We start from the raw sequence: 14,185 nt of genomic DNA, 5'->3' as shown, positions 1-14,185 counted from the left end.
AGCCGCCCATACAAATCGACTCATTTATAGGGGCGGCTCGTATCATTAGCCGTCCCTATTGTGCTATTTGTAAGGGCGACTGGTCTCGTAGGTTCTGAACATGTCCACTGTAGGAGCAGCTCCATCACCAGCCGCCCCTAAAAAAAATTATCCCGTTGCTATAAACTTTTTTTTTTAGTAGTGTTGTCATGTGGAGTTTGACGAAGGCGATTCATTAGCTGCACTTCCTTGCAAACAGGCTTAGTCCCCCCTGTACCTGCTGCTATTTTTTATGGCCATGCCTATGCATTTCATTACACGCTGACGATTCATTCGTGATTCGTTGCTTGTAGATGTAAAACAACAATAATAGCCAATAACCATTGTTTTAATATTTGTCCGATCTCTTCATGTTTAAAAGGGTCGTTTTTTTTGAGACGGGGCATTTTTGTTCCTGAAGGTGATGCGTGTTCTTGAGTTGACATGAGTTGTGTACTGATGCGTAAGATGGCCATCGAAACGGGCAGGAATCCGTGAGTCAAAAGAAGAACAGTGGTATGCTGGGTCTGCGGAATCTTTGTTTCTGCCGGATACTGAAATTGGTTAGGTACCATAGATAGATGTGTGTACCTACACAAAGTATTTTTTTTTTGGAAACCGGAGCTTCGTATATTAGCCATAAACAAGATTACAATCATCGTCTAAGATATTCCTAAGACCAGGTGGGGTTATAAGCCACTCCTCCACCAGGTTGTCACAGGAAACTAGACGAGCACACTCATGAGCTAATCACTGGATCTTTGCCGAGTGCGTAGAGGTTTGCCGAGTGGCAAAACTCGGGCACTCGACAAAGAGCCACTTTACCGAGAGCCAAACCCAGCACTCGGCAAAGAACGCTTTGCCGAGTGCCTGACTCTTGGCAAACTCAGGCACTCGGCAAAGAAGTTCTTTGCCGAGTGCCGGCCTCTCGGTAAACATGGGCACTCGGCAAAGAGTGCCAGGGGGCAAAGGGCATCCATAGCCGTCACCTTTGCCGAGTGCCGGCCGTTAGGCACTCGGCAAAGAGCTGCCACGTGGCCGGCTCAGGGGCCACCAGGCCGGCTCGCCTTTGCCGAGTGCCACGTGGTCGGCACTCGGCAAAGGACTTCTTTGCCGAGTGTCAGCCCTAGCACTCGGCAAAAAAAATTATTTTTTTATTTTGGCCGCCAATTTTGTTGTGAAGCATTCCTACAGTACCATGATCAATATGTTCAAATTTGACACATTTTTAGTACATTTTGCTATATTTTTTCACTTTATTTCGATTTGTTGAATTTTTTCGGAAAATATAGGTTTGAACTGCGGGTGCATCGAATATTCGATTTGAATGATTCAAAAAATGACATTCTTGTTTTTGAGTGTAAAGTTAGGCCAAATCCATGAACTGACCCAAAATTTCGATCAACGTGCGCATGGGGCAACGCCACCATCTTCCGTGCGGGCGGTTTTTTAATTCTAAAAAATGCAAACGAATTCCGAAAGTCGCGAAACTTGTCGAGATGTCATGATATCGTATGCGTATGCTGTGGTAAAAATTTGAAAAAGTTTTGAGCACGTTGCACGTACGATGTTCACAAACCAGTACATCTCCACATATGATATCAGAGGTAAGTTCTCAAAGAGCTTGTTACATACGCCATCACTATCCTCCACCTATCGATCCGACCCCCTTGTCTCTTGTTTTTTCAGGGAATTTATTAATGAATACTGGAGAGGGAATAGGGCTCCTTCCCCTCAAGAAGAAGACCATCTTCTCAAATATGGTGTGCCCGATTTTATTTTCTGGTTCTGTATGAAGGTACCATCCAACTTACCTCGTTCCAACTTTGAGATTCCACTTTGCTCCTAGGAGCGAGTAATGTAACGATCTACCTGGCCTCACCTTGCAGGCCCGCACGGATGCAGAAATGAGGGATGAATTGAAACTGGTTGGCAGGGGCTTCTCCCATAGGGTCAAGTCATTCACCGTTTATGATGCGAATGGCTATCGCTTTCGCACGAGAAGCTACGAGGAGAGTCGGCCCAACCGAAGCACCACGTGCACCGGAGTTCGTACGCCCAGCACCGATGAGCACGACTATTACGGCATAGTCGAAGAAATATACGAGCTCAACTTTGAGGGTCCCAAAGCTCTTAATCCAGTGGTTTTCAAATGCCATTGGTTCGATCCTGAAGTCACGAGAAGAGCCCCTGAGATTGGGCAAGTCAAAATTCGACAGGATTCCGTCTATAAAGGAGACGATGTCTATATTGTGGCTCAATAGGCCAGGCAAGTTTATTATCTCCCATGGGCGTGCCAAAAAGACGAGAAGCTTACGGGTTGGTACCTTGTGCACTTGGTATCACCGCGTGGTAAAGCGCCTGTCCCAAATGATGATGATTACAACTTTGACCCAAAGATAGATAGCGGAGAGTTCTATCAACCTGAGGGGCTAGAAGGGAGTTTGGAGATAGACATAACTTCGCTGATGGGCATGGAAGTAGACAATGACATCGATGAGGACGAGGGTGATGAGGTGCAGAATGCCAAGGACTTAAGAATGCTTGAGCGATGGAGGATGGAGCGTGATCGAGCTGTTGAGGACGATGTAGATGATGAGGACGATGTAGATGATGAGGATGATGGAGATGATGCCGTTCGTGGATATGATGAGGACTTATACGAGCTCGACAATATTGATAGTAATGACGACAATAGTGATAGTGATAGTGATGATGATGACGACACGCCAGTCACTGCCGTTCGTGGAGATAATTTCTAATTCATGTAATAATATATTGTTATTATTATTACCTTGCAATTATGTTTCGTTCATTTTGCATCTCTTTACAAGTACTTCTCGTTTATTTGTGAACAAGGGTTTAATCTTTGTCATTGCAGGCACTCGAAAAAATGCCGAGCGAAAGGCGGCAGCAACGACAGGGGATCACCTCGGTCTACCAGAGGGACCGCTCACCCACCGCCGATGAGGAGCCGCTGTCGGTGGAGCCATCGACGAGCAGGGAGAGGAGGCCCCGCGGACGTCGCTCAGCGACGAGGAGGCTGGAGTTGCCTCCCAACCCGACGCCCCAACAGGGGGTGACGACGACGACGATCGGCAGTTCCTCTTCCTCATCGAACTCGGACCACGGGGGCGAGGCGACACCAGGGGAGACGCCTTCCTCAGGTTCGAGCAAGGTCTACTCGCGTGGGCCCTCGTCCCTCCCTTCAGCGCCGCTCGCGCCTTCCCGCCGCCCGGTGATTCGACCCTACGGTGACAAGTAAGTAACCATTGATGTTTTCACTACTTGTTCATATGACATGTTAAAAATCGTACTTCAGACTAACAATTCTTCTTAATGACTGGTGCAGTAACTAGATGATTGTGAGCGGAGGGGGCAATGCACGCCATGTCAATGGCATCTAGAGCCTCCTGCTTCGGAAGCACTACCCTGGCAGGGTCACCCACGCCGGGGTGACAGGGCCACCCTGGTCATGGGAGCACTTCGCCAGCGTCATGGACCCCGACCACGGCACCCTTGCGACGAGGATCAAGAGGGAGTTCTGGGTGAGTCTTCATCGCACCGCATTGCTCAGTACTACGCATTCGTTAGACGTTCTTGAAATAATGAAATGATACATGATGTCTGTATGCAGGACTACATCACGTGCAAGGATGGGAAACAGGCCGAGGCGGCGCGAGTGCAGGACAAGGTCTGCAGAGAGCGACTCAAGGACCTGTACCACGAGGGGCATATCTAGTGCATCATCACCTACAACGCCGACGTGCTTGGCCGGGTGGTGAGGAAGAGGGAAGCCAGGCAGATGATGCTCCAGAGGGAGACCGACCTCACCAGGGAGCAGTACCTCTAGGTAAGTAGAAAACATTCATTCTGATTCCTTCCATGAAAAATAAGTAGGCTTCAATTCATCTTCTGACATGTCAAATACTTGATGTCATGCAAATGTGTCCTGCTTGGTGCTCCAAGTACAAAGACTGCTGGGTGGACATCGTGAACAAGTGGGTCTCGGAGGACACGTACACTCAGCGTAGAAGCCGTCGGAGGTGCCGCCTAGAGATGCAAGGGCCGTCACACCACCAAGGGAACCGGCCCCTCCTAGTCTACATGGAAAGATGGGTACGCTTCTGTTGATCTATTTATTTATTTATTCTAGCGCTCAATTGTCATTACTTGTAATCATCTTTGTGTTTTCCTCGCAATCCCAGTCGCATGGTGGCCAGGAAATCAACGAGCTCATGGGGTATGCCCTAGCTCATAAGGGCCCAGCGACAGCTGCGGACAACGTCTACAACCCAGAGGATGGGGCCGACGCGTACACCAACACGAGCGTCTACCCCAAGCTTGCCGAGTACACCTTGGCGGCTCGCACGCGCCATGGGGAGGACTTCGATCCGGCCACCCAGCCCCTAGATACGGACCTCGTGATGAGGTTGGGAGGAGAGAAGCAACACGGCCGGTACTGGATGGCCAACAACGCAATCGAGTCGTCCTCTGTTCGTAGACTGAGCCAGATTCGACAAACCAGCACGAGCTCCTCCGACATCCCCATAGCACCTCGGCAGCCGAGCTCCACGCAGATGATGGCGGCATTTCAGGTAAGTACAATTTTATTCGTCGTTCACTGGTTTTACACATGTACCTGGCCTTTGCATTGTTTAAACCTTGTGGGTGTAATATGTTAGGCCCAGCTGGCAGAGTTGCAGGCCCAGCAGATGGCCCAGGCGGAGGCCCATCAGCGGTAGCTGGAGGCTGTCCAACAGCAGTCGACGCATCAGCTGGAGGCTGTCCAGCAGCACTCGACGCGTCAGCTGCAGGACGTGTCGACCTATTTTTAGGGCCTTCAGATCCCGGGTTTGGTCTTGCCTCCGTTGCCTCCCTCGCTGTTCGCTCCACCCCCTCCTCCTAGTCCTACAGGGACTCTGGTGAGTATATATGGTTGTTTATTGCTTTAGCTTGTGCGGCCATCCTACAGGTACTAATGAGATCGCTTCTCCTTTGTGTAGGCACAGTCGGCGGGTTCGAACCCGACTCCTCCTGGTGGCCCTTCTCCACAGCACGGGTGGCCGGTTGGCACGGTTGGCCCGACTCCACAGTACACGTGGCCAGGTGGCGTTCCTCCGTCTACGCAGCACGGGTACTTCGGGTGGACAGGCGGCCATCTTCCGCCGCCCGGGTGGACGTTCCAGGGTGGCCCTCCGCAGCAAGGGTGGCCTTCGTGGCCATCTGGGAGCTCTTCACACTCTGGGGGCCATGGGGACCAAGGGACGCAGTAGGTACCTCTCATTTCGCTTTTGGACTTGTGATGGTTATGTTGGACTAGTGATGGATTGGCTTCTGTGAGGGTTATGTTGGACTTATGTTGGATTAGTGATGGATTTGTATGGATGTACTTGTGATGGATGGATGGATTTGTTACGGATGAACTTGTGGATGGATTTGTGTTGAATTGTATGGATGGAATGTGATATATATGTGATATATGTGATATTGTATGGATTTGTGTTGAATATATGTGATATTGCATGGATGGAATGTGAAAAAAACTGAAAAAAAAAATTTACCCAGATTTGCCGAGTGCAAACACTCGGCAAAGCTAGGGAAGTTTTTCCCAGCGCAACAGCTTTGCCGAGTGCTGACACGGCACTCGGCAAAGTGACCATAAGTTTGCCGAGTGTTAGCACTCGGCAAAGATTGTTTCCAAAAAAAATTACTTTGCCGAGTGCCTGTCAGAGCGGCACTCGGCAAATATTATTTTTTTAAAAAATTAAAAACTCTTTGTCGAGTGCCTACCACGTCAGCACTCGGCAAAGAAACCGGCAGATGACGGTGGACGTTAACTTTGCCGAGTGCTGACATGGCACTCGGCAAAGGCTTTGCCGAGTGCCCGACAGGTGGCACTCGGCAAAGAATTCGTTGCTGACGAATTTTTTTAGAGTGCTCTTTGCCGAGTGCGGCACTTGGCAAAGCCTTTACCGAGTGTAAAGCGGGCTTTGCTGAGTGTGGCCTGCACTCGGCAAAGAACCAGAATCCTGTAGTGAATCTATTACATTTCTGACTAATGAAAACCAAATCAAGAGCTTCGAAGCTCTGGCTGAGATCTTCCATCTGTTGCAAAATGGGATTAATCTCAGATTTCTGGCATGTGCCGTTCGTCCATAGATTTGTGTACCTACACAAAAGTTGAAACACGAATAAGGTTTAGGGTGTGTTTGGTTAGGCTATGGTTTTTGGAAAAGCTGCTGTGAGCTTTGGGCTTTTGAAAAGCTGTTATGACTTATGTGCTTTTGAAAAATCTCAAAGCCCTTTGGTTGCACAACCGTAGCTTTTGGAAAAGCAACTGTCCCCGGGTTCCACATGTCAGCCAACCCCACTTGTCACTCTCTCACTCCCTCGTCTTCTCCAACCTCACGTCCATGGCACCATCGGGAGGGGCTGCAGGGGCCAGGTCGCCATCGGAAGGGACCGCGCCATCGCCGTAGGGAGTGGGAGGGGCCGCGCCGCCGCCGTAGGGAGGGGGCAAGGCCCGCGCCGCCGCCGGTGCCGAAGTAGGTGCCACGCCCGCCTCTAGCCGCTGGGACAGGGGCCCATGCCGCCACCGGGCTTTGGAGCAGGTGGCGCCATCAGGCTCAGAGCAGGTGATGCCACCGTCCGTCGAGGCAAGAGCCCGCGCGCGGATGGAGAGGAGAAAGCCGACGGGGACGGCGGAGCTCACATTCGTGGTCGAAAGGGAGGGCGGAGCTCGAATCCGACCACATTTGCTGCCGGAGCTCGAGCAGGAGGTCGCAGAGTGGAGTGCAACCGCCGGGGCCTGTTTCCTCTGCTGGGATGGAGCCCACGCCCTCTGCTGCTGCTCGCTCCAGGAGGGGTGGGGGCTCACTGGAGGTGGGGAGGCCGGCCTCCGAAGATATCGCTTGTCGGAGTGGGGAGGGGGGCTCGCCGGAGTGGGGAGAGGGCTCGTCGGAGTTGGGAGGATGCGCCGCATGAGCCGCGAGGCTAACGGGCGGACGCGACTTCTCTGTTTCCTCTGGCAAAAAGTCTATACGACCCCATGAGGTATCCATGGTGGTCTACATAACCCTCTAACTATAAAACCAGGTATCGTGCACCCTAAACTTTAGAAAACCGGGCAAAAAACCCCTAGGTGTTATTGAAAGGTGGTTTTGCTTATGTGTCAATCCATGCTGGCTAGCTTCAACCATGTGGCATCTAGGACCCACCTGTCAGCTTCACTGGGTGAGGTTAGCCCAAGGATGAAATATATTAGTGCAGCCCCACGTCCCCGACGATGACCTCCTGCTCCTGGTGCTCGCTAGCTGCCGAAGCACCACCGCCGGGCGCGCGTACGCACAGCTGTGTCCCCGCCGCAGCACCACCGCCGGCTGCGCGCACGCACAGATGTGTCTCCGCCGCTCGCGCTTGCTGTCATATCGTGGACGCCTCACCTCCCGAGTCCCGATTGACGCTCCGCTCACGCCTCGCGCCCATGAGTTATGGTCTAGGTCCAGGAGCCGAAAGCCCAGAAGCGATGTGGTGGAGATTTGCATGGATGCATGCATCGTGGAGCTTCAAGCTGTGGTCGATGGACGTGCATGGTTTGTTATCTCAGATAATCAGAATGTAGATGCATTAGTTTAGGTGTTGCGTGGTCACCTGTTGTCCGGTTCTTGCGGCAGGTTGTGCATGTCCTAGAACATCGAGGAAATCTAGCTAGCGCCTATGTGTATAGGCCTGCATGTACTCATCGTTTGGAAAATTGAGAGAAATCGAGACAAGAGGCCTGGGGAGATGCATACCGCCAGCCACATCTGCTCGGGCTCCGCCGCCCGGTCCTCCGCTTGCTCTAGCAGGAGCGGCACTAATCTGGACGCGGCTCCTCTCCTCCGTCGCGTAGGTAGCGCTCACGGCCACGCTCATCTGCGGCGCTGGCGCCCCCGCTGCCGTCGTCGTTCCGGATGCCGCTCAGGCGTCACGTTCGTCCGTCCTCCTCCGGCCACGCTGGTGAGGCGTCCGTTGCAACAGTTGGTGCCCTGGAGAAGGAGGCCGAGGAACTGGAGACCGAGGTGAATAAGCTCATCTCGGGTCCCTCGCGGCGGGGAGCGCTGGAGTCAGAGAAGGAAGCCTTCAGTGCTGATATTCTCAAGTTTGAGGCAGTACGTGGTGGATGCTTGGAAAACTAAGATCAACGAAAAGGAACAGACGTTGGGGAATTTGGAGAAAGAGTTGGAGGCAAAAGTATTGGACACCCAGCGCTCTGCTGCTGAAGTTCAGGATCTATTGAAACAAGTGGATGCTCAGCCGGTGAATGCGAGGGGTATGGATAGAATGCGTAGGGAGATGCAGGCGATTGAAGATGATATTGCCAACGCCGAGAAGGGGAAAGCCGCACTGGAGGATAAGGTCTGGGAAGTTGAAGCTAAGCTGGTTACCAAGCTTGAGGAGCTTGAGAAGCTTGCTGAGCAGTGCAACCAGGCCCTCAAAAAGTACGAACCTGTTGCACAGTTGCAGCATCTCCTATATTTTCTTAATTTTATTTCTCTCCATTCTAATAGAAATTGTCTGTAGCTACACCTAGGAACCAATGCTAACCATACCATTCTTATTTACCTATTGATTGTTGATTCCTTTGTTTTGGTAAAAATAAGCCTTTCTGTTCTGATAAAGAAAATTATATATAATCATTCATTTGAATATTTTTGTAGTCAAGTGCCATGCTCAAATCATTTTGCTCTGTATAGATCTTTAGGCCTTATATAGTTGTGGTTCTAAAAATTAATTAATTTTCTTAATTGTTTTTTTTTTTGTTTCAGATATGTTTTGTTTCGGTTCTATTTGTGCTCATCATAGTTTACATTGTTACTCCTGTTGTTGGCATGCCCCTTTATTTGTGCTCATTGTGGTTCTGTATGACTTATATAAATTAGTGTAGGTTAGGTTGTTATCGTTCACTTGTATTTATGGATCTGAAATTTCATGAGTGGTTTTATTACACATTTGAATGCCTGATTTTTCAGTTATCCTTGAGTTTCGATTGGTTTCAATTTACAGTGCTACTATCTATCTGCAATCAACAAAATATCAAATGCATGAAAGATTAATCAGCTTGGTCTTATGACTTTGGTGTTGATCTATTTTGATGTTTTTTCTCATCACCATGAATGGTATATAAATCAGAGAACCACAAAGAACTTAAAATCAAAACCATTGTAAAGAAAGTCAATGCACAATGTGAAAAGTAATTTATGTACAAACTATGTTATTCTATTATATATTTTCTTAAAAATATTTAATGCCTGGTCCTTAAGACCTCAACAAATTGAATAATGCGGACTGGACATGGACATTAGTGATAGGATAATTTTGCTAGACGAATAAATTGAACTTGCTGGAATATGTGCCAAACGGTGAATACTGTAATTTTTTACGTTGAAAAATCGATTGTGAAGTCCAACGATTAGTTTCCAAGAATTTTTTGGGGAAAAAACATTTCACTAAACTTTTGGGGCCTTTGAATAGCCAGCTGACATCATGTTCTGTTTGCTGTTGTTGTGTTTACTGTTTACTAAACAGAAAGGCAAACAAAGGTTGAAATGTTATTTTTTTAACTGTGGTTCTGTTGTTTGTATCTGCTCTACTAGCTCCTTTTGTTAGTTCTGTTTGTATTATGTGCTCATTTTTAAACTTCTGGGCCACTTTTCAGGTTGAAACCTACTGTTGATTTTCAGTACATGATAAATTCAAAAGGATCTTCTCCTGCTGAGATGCTTGGTACTGGTTACAAAACAGTACTAAAACCTGCACTTGTGGCTCATGTTGAGGAGAACAAGAGGAGTTGTCTCTCAAATCTTGAAAACCTAAATGATCTACAGAAGCAGCTGCATGGAAATGTTAAGGTTCTAGAGGAGGAAAGGAATAATATTTCCAGTCTCTACGCAAACAATGACGAGGTCAGTCCATCTTTCCAAGCCCTAAATTACATTTTATAGCCTGCAGAGTAAATGTGATCTGATTATTTTGTCCTTCCTCTTTTATTTGTTATGCTTATTCTGAAATTACTTTGCACTATTGGCCAAATAATAGAACCTGTCGGTGCAGAAAGAGACCAACACGTAAATATTTGTAGTTTTACCGTACGTTGTGATCGGATGTGGCCTAGCACTCAATGACACAGGGTTTATACTAGTTCAGGCAACGTGCCCTACATCCAGTTTGAGTCGGTCGGTGACTTTATTCCTGAGCCCAGATGCTTGGAGTTTGCTGTGAGGTTACAAACGAAAGGGAGTAAGTTGTGGGGGTGCAAGAGGTCCGGTCGGACTCTGGTCTGAAGGACCGAGAGTGACAGGAGCTCCGCTATGTGTTAAGTGTTCGAGCGTGCGCTCTGTGTAGCTTTAGAGTGTCTAAAGCTAGCAGAGGGTGAATCAATGTGAGTCTCCAATCGATCGAGAGTCGTCCTTGTTTGGGAGAGAGCGCATCCCCTTTTATAGACGAAGGGGACGGTCTTACAAGCGAGAAAGAGTACGTATGCTACTAAGTCTTGTTGCCCAAGCCGTCGGGTACAAGATGATTGTAGGCGCCCATAGTACTGTTGATGTCAGACGCATGTGGGAGGTTTTCACCGTGGTCACCAGGTACGGTAAATGCCGGCGCCCACAACACTGTGGATGCCCAGATGCATGTGGGAGGCCTTACCGCGTTTGCCTGTTATGGGAATTAATGGCGCCCGCAACACTATAGGGTAAATGTCGGCGCCCTCAATACTGTTGGGGTCCTGACATGCCTGGAAGGTTGCAGGGTGCCCTTCTGCCATGCCCTGTTGGTACTGTCCTGCAGGTATACAAGGTACGGTCCTCGGTATTGCTGTTGACTTGAGCGTCCTGCTTTACTTGCTCCACCCGTTTCCTGGTCCTCACCAAGCGGGCGTCCCTGGTCGGTTGGTCCCAGTCGGCTCCGACTGCGCCAGTCGGAGAAGAGCTGTAAGCTGAGGTTCGGCGCATCCCCGGTCGAAGACGCGGGTCGGAGTCAGAAGCGGCGTTTGGCTAGGCCTTCTGGTCGGAGAGACGGGCCGGAGTCGGAAGCGAGGCCTTCTGATCGGAGAGGCGGGCCGGAGTCGGAAGCGAGCGTTGTTCCTCCTTGGCCAGGCCTTCTGGTCGGAGAGGCGGATCGCTCTTCTGGCCTGTCGTTCAGGTAGTTTTGGGCCGGCCCAGGAGTTACGCGTTGTTCGCGACGTCGTCTGCTAGGCCGAGCCTTTGCTGGGAAGCCGGTCCATGAGGGACCCCGGGTACAGAACCCATCACATTTTTGGAAAGAGCTGTGCTACAATTTACTGTATATGTTTAATGGGTACGACCAGACTATTAAAAACATCACCAGGGAATTGCTAGAGTTCCCAGTTTTTTTTTAAAAAAAAATAAAAATCGGTTACTTGAGCTACACATTTTAGGTGATCAATGTTTTCTAGTGATATTGTGATGATATATCAATAAGACAATTTGTCAGATGTTGATGTAGTTTCTAGAGTCAGTTGGTTCAACTTGATAAAGCTTTACTGCTGGTCCTTTTAGTAATTTATTAGCTGGATTAACCAGTAATCAAGCCTTTTTGAGCTGATATTTATTAAAATCAGGAAGAGTAGTGTTTTTTTTCTAAATGGGCTGTGCCCTGGGCATATTCGCACATCAAATTTGTGGCAAAAAGGCCCAAGTATTTGAATTCGACTAATAATGATTAATTGGCGCCGTTATTGGAAATTGCAGTTTGGATTTTAGGTCATGGATTATACTTTGATGTGTTGTGATTTGACTTGAGGGTTATCTAATCTATTGCTTTTCTAATGCTATGCCTTTTGATTAGAGAAGCGAGACAGTGGGCATAATGCAATCATCTATTTTAGGCAGATGTTCGACCCTCCTTTTATCTCATTTTATATTTACGCATGAAACTTATGGTGAAGTTAGCACGAAGAATGCCTTCGATTAATGAAAGTTAATTTGTGCTGTTAATAAATCAGATTTTGGATTTATGTCATGGATTATACTGGTATATGTTGTGATTAGACTTGAGAGCTACTAAATCAAACTTCTCTAACTTTGACCAGGTTTATAGCTCTGCAACATGAGATTTGTTTCATTACATTTTCCATGAAATGTCTTTGTGTCTTTATTTGAATTTGTAGATGTTAACATATTTTTCTAAAAACTCGTTCATAGTTGGAGAAGTTTGATATAAGACAACGCCGAAGTGAACTCGTGGATGCTCTCCAACCTTCATCTGAGTTTAGGACTTCTATGTATGTGGAGTTGCAAGTATCTTGAAAACAATATCGAATTTAGAGCTGCAATAAAACAATGAATATGCCGATCAGTCAAGTGTTGGAACAGTTATCAAATATTTGAAATTAGATTCTTTCCCCCCTATGTAGGAGCATTCAATTGATTTATTATTCCGGTTTGCATCTTTTTTGGGGTGTTAATGAATTTCTTGTCCCACTCTCTTTTCATGGTGATTCTAGAGTCTAAACAATTATCGATATGCACAAGTGCTTGGCCTGACTTTTACCATACAGCTCAAGTTTGTCTGGATTCTTACAGAATAATTATTGCAAAATAATAAAGTCGACACCTAGGGCCAGCCAGCCGCAGCAGCCGAACACTCCCTAGATGGTTGCTCGTTTGAATTCACTGGATCGTGAAATTATAAATGATGACTCAAGATTCACATCTGAAGCTGGACAAATGAAAGATGAGTTGGAGCAAAAGAAGAATAGTTTGATTTCTCTTGAAAAGCGGGCAGATGATTTTTTTAAGGTACTTCTGACCTTTTGTTTTGTTAATACTTAAAACACATTCCTTTATAAGTTTAGCACATTAGAGTAAGACAATTCAAACGAAATTTGATTTGATAGATATCGGAGAAGAGGCTCCAAGATGCAACACATAAAGTTGAAGAAGAAACTCAGGCGGCTGCTAGGAACCTGCTGGAGCTTCTTGATGGCATGGCTGAACATAAAGAGTTCATTGAAACAACAATTGCTCAGAGGAGGACGACCTCTATGAAACTGCAGATTACATCCAGCCAGCCTGTTGGGCTGACGTCATCACCTTTTAGAGATGCAACCGAGCAGCAAATAGATGTCCCAAGAACTTTGATCCCTAGCAGGAACCAGCACTGGCGCAGCCGCCACATCTGTACAAAGCCTTTCTGATTCGATTCTGATGCAGTTTGTGCTTAGTTTTCTGTACAACTTGCGTCTACTAGCTACAGCTAGTTCCGTCGAAGTGATCGTTCAAGGTGAGCAACGAGAGCTGTTTGTGTATGTAGTTACCTGCTGCTTTTCTCCAGCTCAAGCATGCGTCGTGCATCTCGAAACCCGACGGTTCAGGCACAGAACGTGATGATATTCAAGTGGGGCATAAACAAACCCAGCAACTCAACGTGATGATGATGGGGCCTTCGATAAGTACCAGACGACCTTTGCAGCACCACTGTCTGCCTTCAAGCGTGAAGCCATTAGGACGCTGTTGTCTGTCAGAGATCGGCCTGGGGGAGTCGGTCCTCGTCGAAGGGTTCGAGTTGGATGCCCTATGACGGAGACGGTCCTCCCCGTGACTCCCCTCCTTTGGCTGGTTGATGTCGCTTTGATGTTTTTTTATGCCATCCGGAAACATTTTTTTTATATGGATTGTGTGCAGGTTTAATGGCCGTGCACGTCGCTGTGTGGTGAGAGGATTTGTGGCACAAGAGCGCGTCTCTCTGGTGAGGTCGCTTCCCAGGAAGAACATGTGATGTCGTCGTGGATGCGCTGAATGAAATGATCTCTAATCCCACTCCCAGCGCCCTGTTCTTGATGAGAAGACATGCGTCTCACTGACACAACAATCCGAAATTTTGGTCAGCCAATCTGCCCAAAAATCCCCTGCCGAGACCAGGGAACCCCTTCCTAGCGAAATTGGACTTTTGGTCAACCAAAGATCCAGGCTCCAGACGATGTCAAACAAAGCGTGAGGACTTTTTTTTTTTTTTTGACAACAAACATATTATTATTCAACAGCATCTAGCTGTAAGTAAAGAAACAGAGTTGATGCGCATAGACTGCAGTGCAACCAACAGTGGGCACTGATGTACATGAGATGTGTTTGAACAAACACAAGAGGACAGGTTGGAGGACTGA

The 14,185-nt window shown here is 47.9% G+C and overlaps 1 pseudogene; it reads left to right on the top strand.

Annotated features, from left to right (window-relative positions):
• Positions 1-7,973: 7,973 nt before the first annotated feature.
• LOC136500051 (kinetochore protein NDC80 homolog) lies at positions 7,974-13,122 on the top strand (annotated as a pseudogene).
• The last annotated feature ends 1,063 nt before the right edge of the window (positions 13,123-14,185 follow it).

This window comes from Miscanthus floridulus, chromosome 13 (genome assembly GCF_019320115.1).
Source record: "Miscanthus floridulus cultivar M001 chromosome 13, ASM1932011v1, whole genome shotgun sequence".
In the NCBI taxonomy this organism is placed as follows: domain Eukaryota; kingdom Viridiplantae; phylum Streptophyta; class Magnoliopsida; order Poales; family Poaceae; genus Miscanthus; species Miscanthus floridulus.
Note: the sequence above shows the minus strand (reverse complement) of the source record. Positions and strands in the feature narration are given on the sequence as shown.